This window comes from Ailuropoda melanoleuca, chromosome 17, assembly GCF_002007445.2.
Source record: "Ailuropoda melanoleuca isolate Jingjing chromosome 17, ASM200744v2, whole genome shotgun sequence".
NCBI classification, from domain to species: Eukaryota; Metazoa; Chordata; class Mammalia; order Carnivora; family Ursidae; genus Ailuropoda; species Ailuropoda melanoleuca.
The window spans coordinates 38,271,740-38,284,323 of record NC_048234.1 but is presented as its reverse complement, the minus strand read 5'-3'; the positions used below and the strand labels follow the sequence as shown (position 1 = coordinate 38,284,323).

Sequence of the window (12,584 nt, the reverse complement as noted above, 5' to 3'; positions counted from 1 at the left end):
GGACAAGCTACACCGAAGCCTCCCGAAGTGTACCCCTCTGCCACCCCCATCCTTCCCCCCGGGTTTAGGCTGGCTTCGCTGCTGTATCTCTTCCATCATTAATTCAAATTCTTACGCCTCTCTTCTCTGATTCTTTCCAGATTTCACACTGTGGCCCTGATTTGTCCTTTCTTTTGTTTAGGTTGCTCTTCCTGGCGGCTCAAAAAGCTTCCGTGGCTCATTACCATAGCAATAGGAGCGCCTGCCGAAATCAGCCCCAGAGGGTGGGGGCGGGGAGCGTGGGCGCCCCCACACACAGGATCAGGGGCCACAGGCACTCCAGGCCTGCAGAAGGAACAACTCTGAGTTTCCCAGCTCAGAGACATTAAAAATAGGGAAATATTACTGCCTGAGCAAATGACCGCGCCCCTCCAGACTGCCTCCCTGCCCCATGTGCAACAGCAATGAGTTTTTCTCTAACCTAATGCAAAGAAAAATCTCCAGATGGCTCTTTCCAATCCCACTCGACATAGGAGTGATCCAATATCGAAGGGGCGGGGGGGAGGGGGTTCGCCTCTTGTTCCACAGTGCACCACCTGTCTCAGGGCCCAGGTCCGCTTTCTATCTCACCAGGCTCACATCCTGGGCTAGGGAAAGAGGCAGAAGTGGGTTGTTTGGGACTGAGCACAAATGGGTGGCTTATGTCCTGGGCGTTGCATGGGGGCTTCTGGCTGCAGAGGACGGTGACCCTCACCTGTCTCCGGGAAGAAAACTGGGTTGAGACAGGTCTGTGGCCCAGGCAAGTACAGCACTCACTCAGATGGAGAGCCTCGAGACTGGAGGCCTAGAAAAGCACCCCCAGGGGCCTCCTGGGTGTCAGGAAGAGGCTAACGGCCTCTGAAGGTGAAATCTACCCTCCACTTCTCACTAGTACGGGGGTTTGGAAAATCAAAGACCAATTGAATCTTTTGTTTTGTTTTGTTTTTCGGGTTTTCCTGTGCTAGTCCCAGCCGTAGGCCGTGAACCCAGAGTGCCTAGATCAAGAATCATTGGACTTCTCGGAATAAAAATCTTAAATGCAGAAAATAAAGAAACCAATCATATTGAGATACAGTTGTCAAAATATTAAAAAACAAATGTGTAATGTATGTGTAATATGTGTGCTTGCTTACTGTATTAATCAGATCAAGCACCTTGATTTCAAAGTGTTGAAAAAAAGTGTTGCATACATATTATTTAATGCAAATATGTGTTATGAAAATATCTGCGCATTCTATTGGTTACAAAGCCATGAGTGCTGTGAATGTTTTTAAGATTTCTCAACTTTAATTTCTAGAACATTGATGGTGAAACCCACATGATCAAAAACTCTTTGGGATTATCAATCATTTTAAAATATATTTACTTAAAAATTTGCAGTCTGAAAACCAAAAATTTGATGATCAAAGATCAGGGATGGCAGGTTAGGCAGGAGGCCGAAAAAAATGCTGGAAATACAAAAAACATATGTTAGATAAGAATCAAAAACATTTAAAAAGAGGATGTTGGACTTGATGATACCTAAGTTTCCAACATTAGATTCCCTGACATGGGGGATAAAACTCTCCTCAAGCCTCAAGTCAATGCTTCCTCTTCCCCTGTTGAGTCAAGCTGGACCATTGACACCCAGCTTGAGCAAAATGCTAGGGCTTCACTAGTCATTGATGTAGGTAATCTGCCTTCCCGGGAATGGCAAAGACGGCTAGCTGTCACTAAAGATCTCTCTTCTTCCTGTCTTTTTTAGGAACGGGACCAACGGTTTTCAGCTGGGCACATGGCAACCCAGAGTATGAGCCTGTTTCCCAGCTACCTGCCAGTTGGGTGTGGACGTGTGCCTGAGTTCTGGCAAAGGAATGGAATCATAAATGTCATATGCAACTTCTTTTTTTTTTTTTTTTTTTTTTTTTTTTTTTTTTTTTTTTTAAGATTTTATTTATTTATTTGACAGAGATAGAGACAGCCAGCGAGAGAGGGAACACAAGCAGGGAGAGCGGGAGAGGAAGACGCAGGCTCATAGCGGAGGAGCCTGATGTGGGGCTCGATCCCATTACGCCGGGATCACGCCCTGAGCTGAAGGCAGACGCTTAACCGCTGTGCCACCCAGGCGCCCCTCATATGCAACTTCTAAGAGATGTCCTTAAAGCGAGGAGCAAGCTCTTCTTCTTCTCCTGTCATCTGGGTGGAATGTGGAAGTGAAAGCTTCAGCGGGAGGGTCACATCTGGGAGCAAAGGAGCTCGAATCTCTGCTGAGACCTGCCACTTCAGCCCAAGACTGTCCACTCGAAGACTTCTGCTGTGAGAGATCAGAACTTTGTGAGTTTAAGCCACTATCATGTAGGTTTCTTTTTTTTTTTTTTTTTAAATTTTTNTTTTATTTATTTATTCGACAGAGATAGAGACAGCCAGCGAGAGAGGGAACACAAGCAGGGGGAGTGGGAGAGGAAGAAGCAGGCTCATAACGGAGGAGCCTGATGTGGGGCTCGGATCCCAGAACGCCGGGATCACGCCCTGAGCCGAAGGCAGATGCTTAACCGCTGTGCCACCCAGGCGCCCCTATCATGTAGGTTTCTTGTCCCTGGCAGCTGGCCCTCATCCTAAAGTGATGTGCAAAGCAAAGCTTCCTTTCTGGGTTTGAGGTTCTTGTCCCATAGAGTGGAACCCTACAGAGAAAAAGATCTTTCCAGGCCTTTCCGCCTGGTGAATATCCTTGTATTTCCCCCTGGATCATTAGATTTCTTTGTTGAGACCAGTGTTTGTCAATTGCAGAGGGGGCTGGGGGGCCACTATTGGCATTGGGGGCAGGAGCATTTTTTGTTTTATAGAATGCTTAAATAAAGGTCAACAGTAGGGGCACCTGGGTGGCGCAGTCGTTGAGCGTCTGCCTTTGGCTCAGGGCGTGATCCCTGTGTTCTGGGATCGAGCCCCACATCAGGCTCTTCTGCTGGGAGCCTGCTTCTTTCTCTCCCACTCCCCCTGCTTGTGTTCCCTCTCTCGCTGGCTGTCTCTGTCTCTCTGTCAAATAAATAAATAAAATCTTTAAAAAAAAAAAAAGGTCAACAGTAGACCGCTTCCCCACCCCTATGAGTCATTGTTAAAAAATAGAAGTCTCTTATAGACAACAATATTGTACTATATTTCTCAAACTTGCCAAGAGAGTAGAATGAATTATCCCAACCACTAAAAAGAAAAGATAATCATGTAACCTGGTAGAGTGCTGATTATTGCTAAGTGGCAATCATATTACAATATATAAATGAATCGAATTAACATGCTGTACACTCTTAACTTATACAATGTTATACAATGTTAACTTATACTGAAATATGTTTCAGTTTAAAAGAAGTCTCCTGGCATTTCCAAATGCTCGCTGGGGTCACCATACCCTCAGCTGAGAATCGCTGCTCCAGACTCAGGAGGCTGACCCTCTGCCTCCTCCCTTTAGTTCTTTCTCCAGGTACCCGGCTGGCAGAGTTGGTAAAGCACGCAACTCCTGATCTCAGGTTTGTGAGTTCAAGCCCCACGTGGGTGTAGTGATTATTTAAAAATAAGAAAATCTTGTGGGGCACCTGGGTGGCTCAGTTGGTTGAGTGTCCGACTCATGATTTTGGCTCAGGTCATGATCTCAGGGTCGTGAGATCTAGCCCTGAGTCAGGCTCCATGCTGGGTGTGGACTCTGCTTAAAATTCTCTCTCTCCTTCTCCCCCTCCCCCCACTCGTACATGAGAGCATGCACATTCTCTCTCTCTCTCAAATAAATAAATCTTTAAAAATAAAAAAAATAAAATCTTAAAAAAAAAGTCCATTCTCATGACTAACACCGGGCATGACCCACCCAGTACCCACAAGGGTGTGACCTCACTGTGTCACTCTAGGCGGACACGGTGGTTCTTCACTCGGGTTGTTGGACGATCTTGCTGGGTGTAGGGAACTTGCCAGACTTGGCAAGAGAATAAGTCAGTGGGAACATAAACTAGGAGAGGGAGCCAGATGTGTGTGCTGTACCCCACAGCGCTTAAGTACATCCTTGTATGAAAAAGAACACACAGCAAAACAAAGGACAGAGGCTACCGAAATAAAATTGACATTGCAAACTGTTTTCAAGAAAGAGCCTCTTTTTTCCAACATCACTGGAAAATCAGCTCTAGTGGAAAAGTCGTGAGCCAGGGAACTTCAGTTTCTAAGCGTTTAAGTATTCTTAATATCGCTGCCAAGTTAAACTGCAAACCTGTCATTCTGCAGTCCTAAGTGTCAAGGTCAAAGCACAACCCACACTAGAAGCCTCTTCTGAGGAAGCATATTTTGAGAACAAAAGAGATGCAAACGTCAGTAGAGCAGACGAACGCCTTTTCTAGAACAACTTCATTTTAGCACAAAACAGAGCCACAGCACCCCCACTCACCCCGGGCCGGGGTATGATGGTGTATGTACAGAACCTCATGTCATCAGTTGGTGTCCAGATTCAGGAGACCCTCAGCTTGGTCCTTTTTCTCCATCTGCTCATGGAAGCTGACAGGCATCCCACGACCCTCTCACATGCCTCTCCAGCTGGTTCCTTCATAACCCTTTGCTGCTGGACCGTTTCTTCACGCACATGTCACACCAACCAGAGACAACTGTGAATGAAGCCCAATAAATGCGTCAGTTTTAAAGGCAGTTTTAAGTCTCACAACACAGAAAGGCACCTTTTTTTACTGCTTTGCTCCCTGGTAGGAGGCCTTTAAAATCTAACAGTATTTCTTTCTCAACCTCAGAACACATTAAGGTTTACAACACTGTGAGGGTATAACCACACTGTTTTAAAGCCCCAGTTAGTTATTTGAGTGTCTGAAATTAGAAGCACCTACTTTAGAAGGATTATTCTTACCATCTTTTGTACTGTAACAACCTGGCTTTTCAAAGGTTTCAGGTGATCCATAAAAAAACTTCTTCCAACATAGGATTGCCTTAGCAAAGGACAAAACCGAAAGACCAGGGTGCCCAGTTGAATTTGAATTTCAGATAAATAACAATTTTTTTTTTTTTTTTTTTTTTTTTTTTTTTTTTNTAGTATCTGACCCATGCAATATTGGGAACATACTTAGACTAAAAACTTATTTGTTGTTTGTCTGAAGTTCACATGTGACTGACGGCCCTATACCAATAACAAAAGGACTGTGATTAAGAATCCTTCGGGCTGCTTATGACAAAAATCCAGTGCCAACTGGCTTGAGTAAATTGGGAAATTAATTGGCTAATATCACTGAAAATCCAGGATAAAACTGGTTTCAGATACAGCTGGATCCGGAAGATCAAATGACATCATCAACACTAGGTGTTTGTCTGTCTTTCTCAGGCTCTCACGCTGATGTCTCCACATTGTGACCCCAAGCAGCTCCAGGTTACATTCTCCCAGGATGGGCTGCCTTCGTGGAAAAAAAGAGCTTCTGTTTCCCAGTGGCTGCAGAGAATGTGCCATATGGAGTCTCGTTGCGAGCCCTGGGTCCCGTGCCTACCTGTGACCCAATCACTATGGACTCCAGGATTGTATTAGTCTCCCGCGGCTGCCGCAAGGAATAACCAGAACTGGGTGCCTTAGGGCCGCAGAGTTTTTATCCTCTCATGTGGCGGGGTAGGGCTGGGCTCTCTGCAAAGGCTCTGGGAGATGATCTCTTTCTTGCCCCTTCCATCTTTTGGTGATTGCTGGCCTTTCTCCGGGCCTTCCTTGGCTTGTGGCCCCATCACTCTGGGCTCTGCTTCTGTGGGCACATGGCTTCTTCCCCCCCGTCTAAAACCCTCTCTGCCTTTCTCTTACAAGGACACTTATGATGTGTTTCCCACCCACCTGGATCATCCAGGATAAGCGCCAAGATCTTTAGTTTAATCACATCTTTTGCCCTATAAGGGTAATGTTCACAGGTTCCGGGATTAGGACATGGGAATACCTTTTTGGGGGTCACCATTCAGCTCGCAACAGACATTGAGGATTGAAAAGTCAATGAGGGATGATGACTTGATAAAACATGGTGATGCCGGTAACTGAAGAAGGGAAAGAGGCATTCTGGAAAGCAAACATAGTAAGATGTCTGCGACAAGGACTGTCTGTGTCTAGTCTATTCCCTTCCAGTGATTACAGATATTTAGTATTTGGAGAGCATTGCCACTGTGTTGGGCTCTGTGCCAGCCACAGGAGCTCCAGTCTGAACTGTTTATGCATGCAAGTGGGGAGGATACTGAGCTCCCCCTTCCTTTCGGAACTTTGCACTCCTCACTTTGTAGGGCAGAATGTGGTGGGTGCTAGGGTTGGCTTTGATGACTGGGGCTTTTGAGCTGAATTGCGAGAAAGGGGAGCTTTTAGGCAGAATAGCAGAGCAAAGCCGGGCTCTGGGAGCATAGAGTAGTGGCCTGACATCGTTTGGGGAAACTTGGACAGATAGCCTAGAATGGCAAGCTAAGATTCCACATTGGCAAGGAAAAAACCACTAAAAGTTTTGGGAGAGAGGGGTGATGTGACCTGACTGGTATTTGGGGAAGATTAGGATGCTGTATGGAATTTTGTTTGGTCTGAGATTGACTCACGAACCCTTGGCAACAGGGCTGCACTTCTATCTTACCCTCCCATCTACAATGGTTTCCCGATCCCAAATAGTCCCCTTGTTGTGTCATGTTTTTCTCCTTCTATGTCCGTCATTATGCTGGAGTATTTCTCCCTCATGTTTCTGTCTTTATAAAAATATCAGCGCTTCTGTTTCCCGCAGTACACACGGCTTCCTTAGCATCGAGTTTCTGCAGTGCAGGGCAGCCAGTGGCACCCAACAGCAGAAGGTGATTTCTGGAAAGTTCTAGAGGACGGATTTCCACCAAGTTCTACTCGCACCACAGCAATTTCTCTGCCATTCGGGGAATCATAGCCATGCCTTCTCCAGTGAGATCTTGGTCTCCTTCCTCTCAGGTAGGTGGGTAGATGGGGAGCTCTTACTTGGATGATCTGTCTCAGCTCTAAGGGGTACTGGCTGCCCCATATACCTGCCATTCCTACATTTTTTAGAGTTCTCTTTGCATCTTAGCAGCCAAACCCTCACTAGTCCAATACCCTGCTATAATTAATGATTTTTTATATCAAACGTTGCCTGTTCAAATTACTGTGTTTTCTCTCTCCCGATTGGACCTGCACTGATACACCATCCTTCTAGATCTGGGCTGGCCAATATGGGAACCACATGTGGCTATTGAACACCTGAGGTGTGGCTGGTGCCAAGGAAGAACTGAATTTTATTTTTTAAGATTTTATTTATTTTAGAGAGGAAGAGAGAGAGAGCGTGCATGAATGGGGGAAGGGGCAGAGGGAGAGAATCTCAAGCAGACTCCATGCTGACCATGAGCTCCATGTACAGCTCGATCTCACGACCCTGAGATTATGACCTGAACAGAAACCAAGAGTTGGCCGCTTAACCGACTGAGTCACCAGGTGCCCCAAGAACTGGATTTTTAATATAATTTAAATTTAAAAAAATTGGAGCAGTGTAAATTTTTCCATTAAATACTTAATTACCTGTAAATGTCTCATTAACATTTTATGAATTATGTGTTTAAATGATAATACATTGGATATAGTGGGTTAGATAAAATACTTTAAAATTATTTTCACTTTTTTTCTTCTTACTTTTTTAATGCAGCTACTAGAAAATTTAAAAAAATATATGTTATGGGGTGCCTTACTGGTTCAGTCGGAAGGGCATGCAACTTTTGATCTTGGGGTCATGAGTTTGAACCCCACACTGGGTGTAGAGATTACTTAAATAAAAAAAAATAATAAAATTATATATGTGGCTTAATTCTGTTTCTATAGGATAGCCCCTGTTCTACGTCCACTTGCTATATAATCTCTCCTGATTTTCTTATATGAATATGATTTCTGCCTCCCCCTTGCCCTTGGAATTTTTTTGGATATTTGTGGGGGACATTTGCTAGTTTTTTGCTTGGCAGCATTCTATCTCCTCTTTTTATAGGCATCTCAATCTCCTTTCTTGGGGAAAATGTCCCATGGTGTGTAGCCTTGATGAGAATTACTGGCCCCATCCTGCTGCAGGAATCAGATGAGTTGGGGAACCTGGGTGGCTCAGTCATTAAGCGGCTGACTTTAGCTCAGGGCGTGATCCCAGCGATCTGGGATCGAGCCCCACATCAGGCTCCTCCACTGGGAGCCTGCTTCTTCCTCTCCCACTCCCCCTGCTTGTGTTCCCTCTCCTGCTGGCTGTTTCTCTCTCTGTCAAATAAATAAATAAAAATCTTAAACAAAAAAAAAAAAAAGAAAGAAAGAAAGAAGGAAATCAGATGAGTTGTCCCTGTTAGCCTGGGGGGATGGGCTCAGAATCAAATTCCTCCAACTAGAAGCCCCTCCAGACACTATGTATCTTGAGTGAGTGTTACAAAGACATAGGGGTCCTATTTCTTTCTTTCTTCTTCTTTTTTTTTTTTTTTACTTTTTTAAGATTTTATTTATCCATTTGAGAGAGTGAGAAGTCGCTTAACCAACTGAGCCACCCAGGTGCCCCAAGTTGGGGGGGGGTCCTATTTCTTAAAGATGCAGGAGTGTGGCAGATAGACTACACACTCTTTCTGCTGTGTCACTTTTGCAGCGATTTCTGCCGCCTAGCCTTCTGCAGCATCAGGTTTTCCAAATTGATTGGAAATCAATCAATATGATTTCACTGGTTCTCACCATTGATTCTGTGAGACACGGACATTTATCCAACTAATTTCCCTTTTCCTTAAGATTGATAGAGACTATTCCTGTTGTTTGCAACCAAGAACTCTAATTGATACTACACTGATGTTGTTCTGTGTTTTACATTTAGTTCCAGCAAATTCTAGCCTATGGGCAATTAATGGGTAAACTGAAAAGTCAGCTTTGGGAAGCATAGAAACCAGCCCTACAGAGCTATGTGCCGAGAAAGATGGGTGCTGTCATTGAGATGAGGGCATATCAATATTTTTCAGTCCTCGGGTCATCACTTTGTTCTTTCCAGGAACAGAGTATAATAGACCAGCTGAGTTTAGGGATCTGTGTAGGCAGAATAAGACCCCCTTCCCTCAGATGTCCGTGTCTTCATCCCTGGAGTCTTAATGTGACCTTTCATTGCAAAAGGGACTTTACACCCCCTTGAGGTGGAAAGATTCTCTTGCATTATTTGGGTGAGACCAGTGTAATCACGAGGATCCTCAGAAGTGAGTTTTCCCCACTGGAGCTGAGAGATGTGACTATGGAAGCAGGATTAGATGCTATTAATTATGAGATTGCTGGTTTTGAAGATGGAGGCAGGGGGTCACAAGCCCAGGAATGCTGGGAGACTTTAGGAGCTGGAAAAGGCAAGAAAAGAATCTTCTCTATAGCCTCCAGAAAGGAATGCAGCCTTGCTGACACCTTGGTAAAAGTTTTGACCTACAGAGCTGTAAAGTGTTAAATTTATGTTGGCTTAAGTTGAATGATTTGTTAGGGTAGCAAATAGGAAACTTATATAAGGTTTATCTCTTGAGCTGGAGAGGACATTGCTTTGATTGACAGTCTACCAAGGCTGTATCCCTTGGAGATGGGGGGAGAGTCCTGTATGAAAACAGGGTGCTACCAGCAAGTGAGGGGAAGGATGGTACACTTGATCTTAGCCAAAAGACCGAGAAGCGATGGGAAAGGATGTTGAATAGACAAAACATGGATGTCTATGGCAACCAAGCACCACAGCCCCTTGCACATCGGTTAGTCAAAATCTGCCCAGTTGAATTTTTAGGGCCTGTGATTGATTAAATATTTTGAGTGAGAAGCCTTGACGAAATCTAAGAGAACTTTAAAAAGAATGCAAATCTAGTATGTATGCACGCGCGCACACACACACACACACACAGAGCTGAATCTTTACAATGTCAAATTTTGGGGGAACAACATAGCTCAGTCAGTTGAGCGACTATTGGTGTCGGCTCAGGTCATGATCTCAGGGTCCTGGGATCGAGCCCCCCATGGGACTCCATGCTCAGCGGGGAGCCTGCTTGAGATTCTTTCTCTCCCTCTCCCTCTGCTCCTCCCCCCAGCTCATGCACTCTTTCTCTCTCTAAAACAAACAAACAAATAAACAAATAAATATTTTTTTAAAAATGCCAAATTTCATCATAAGGAATTTCATGAAACTTGAAAAGGACTGCTTCCACCTCAGCAAAGATGTATTGATTCAAACAGCTGCCCTAACACCTAGACGTGTGGACCTGTTTCATAAAGTGTTGAAGAATCATGAGCTGGGCAATTGCACTACTCGGTATTTACCCCAAAGATAGAAACGTAGTGATCCGAAGGGACACCTGCACCCCAATGTTCATAGCAGCAATGTCCACAGTAGTCAAACTGTGGAAAGAGCCGAGATGTTCATTGACAGATGAATGGATAAAGAAGATGTGGTTCATATGTATGATGGAATATTACTCAGCCATCAGAAAGGATGAACACTGCCATTTGCATCGATGTGGATGGAACTAGGAGGGTGTCATGCTGAGTGAAAGAAATCAATCAGAGAAAGACAATTATCATATGGTTTCACTCATATGTGGAATATAAGAAACAGCACAGAGAATCCTATGGGAAGGGAGGGAAAACTGAGTGGGAAGTCATCAGAGAGGGAGACAAGCCATGAGAGACTCTTAACTGTAGGAAACAAATTGAGGGGTGTCAGAGGGGAGGTGGGTGGGGGATGGGATAACTGGGTGAGGGGCATTAAGGAGGGCACGTGATGTAATGAGCACTGGGTGTTATAGGCAACTGATGAATTATTGAACACTACATCTGAAACTAAGTATGTATTTTATGTTGGCTAATTTAATTTAGATTAAAATAAGGAATCATAGGCTGGGGGCACCTGGGTGGCTCAGTCAGTTAAGTGTCTGACTCTTGCTATTCACTCAGCTCTGGATCTCAGGGTCATGAGTTCAAGTCCCATTATGGGCTCTACACTGGGTGTGGAGGCTACTTTAAAAAAAAAAGAATCATGAATTTAACTACGGCAAACAGCATGGAGGATCCTCAGAAATTAAAAATAAAATTATCAGAGTGATGGGCGGGGGAGGTTACGGAAGATGGCGGAGGAGTAGGGGACCCCTTTTTCAGCTGGTCCCCTGAGTTGAGCTGGATAGGTACCACACCAGCCTGAACATCCACAGAATCAGCCTGAGACGCAGGAAGATACATCTGGATCTCTACAAATGAACATCTCCAGTGATGAGTATTGAGGTACGAAGCGGGGAGCCATGAAACGGCACACAGATATCGGAAGATAAACGGAAGGGGGAGGGAGCCGCCATGTCCGGGCGCTAGGAAGCGGTAGCCACCTGCACAGGGGAGCAGGTGGACCCACGGACCCGCACCCTTGAGACAGCAGACTGAGACCGGGAGCTGGGGCGCGCGCCACCAAGCATCTCACGGAACTCCGGAACTCCGGTGTGCTCACTGGATCCAGACTGAGACCGGGAGCTCCGGGAGCGCGCACAGGGCGGCTGGCGGGCCACCTGCACAGGGGAGTGGGCGGACTTGCAGACGGCACCCGAGAGACAGCAGACTGAGACCGGGAGCTACGGGAGCGCACACGGGGTGGCTGGCGGCTGGCGGGGTTAGAAACACAAAGGACAGGGACGCGCCGGCCCTGGAAGTGAGGGCTGGGATGCCGGGTGTGGGGTGCACATCCCGGGACACTGCAGGGTTGAGCAGCACCAACAGAAACAGAGTTAAGGTGGCCAGAACATCAGTGGAGAACGGTCCGCGATCCCTCTGTTCTGAGACAGAGGCTGAGATTCGGCCACTGCAACTCTGACTCTCCAAAGAGGCATAACAAACCGCCAGGGAAAGCCGCCAGAGAACAAAAGCCTGGAAATACCAGCTCACAGGGTGCCCAGCCCCATCTCCCCTCGCAGGGGACACGGAGACTCTACCCAAACAGGGTTGCCTGAGTACCGGCGCGGCAGGCCCCTCCCCCAGAAGGCAGGCTGAAAAGTCAAGAAGCCCACAACCCGGGGCGCCTGGGTGGTGCAGTCATTAAGTGCCTGTCTTCGGTTTAGGGTGTGATCACAGCGTTCCAGAAAGGAGTCCTTCATTGGGCTTCTCTGCTGGGAGCCTGCTTCTTCCTCTCTCACTCCCCTGCTTGGGTTCCCTTTCTTGATGACTGTCTCTCTCAAATAAATAAATAAAATCTTTAAAGAAGAAGCCCACATCCCTAAGATCTCTATAAAACAAGGGCGCACGGCCTGGGTCCCAGTCAATAACTTGGGCTCTGGACAACCCCGCAATCTCTCCTCATCAGAATGACAAGAAGGAGAAGTCCCCCCAGGAAAGAAAAGATAATGAGTCTGTCACCTCTGCCACAGAAATAATAGATATGGATGTATTCAAATTATCAGAAATGGAATTCAGAACAAAATGGTCAAGATGATGAGTAGACTTGAAAAAAGTATTAACGAAAATGTTACTGAGAATATAGAATCCCTAAGGGCAGATGAGAGCAAATCTGGCAGAAATTAAAAATTCTATGAGCCAAATGCAGTCAAAACTAGAGGCTCTG

General features: G+C 45.8%; 1 long non-coding RNA gene across 2 annotated transcripts in view; it reads right to left on the bottom strand.

The window, feature by feature from the left end:
* Positions 1-2,015: 2,015 nt before the first annotated feature.
* Positions 2,016-12,584, bottom strand: part of LOC117796964 — a 14,228-nt gene continuing 3,659 nt past the window's right edge. Inside the window, exons 2-3 of one of the 2 annotated variants that reach the window (XR_004621763.1) lie at positions 4,418-4,631; positions 2,016-2,311 (exon numbers count right to left, since the gene is read on the bottom strand). This is a non-coding gene — a long non-coding RNA (uncharacterized LOC117796964). The remainder of the gene's footprint in view (positions 2,312-4,417; positions 4,632-12,584) is intronic. The other variant, XR_004621762.1, reaches the window with a different exon arrangement.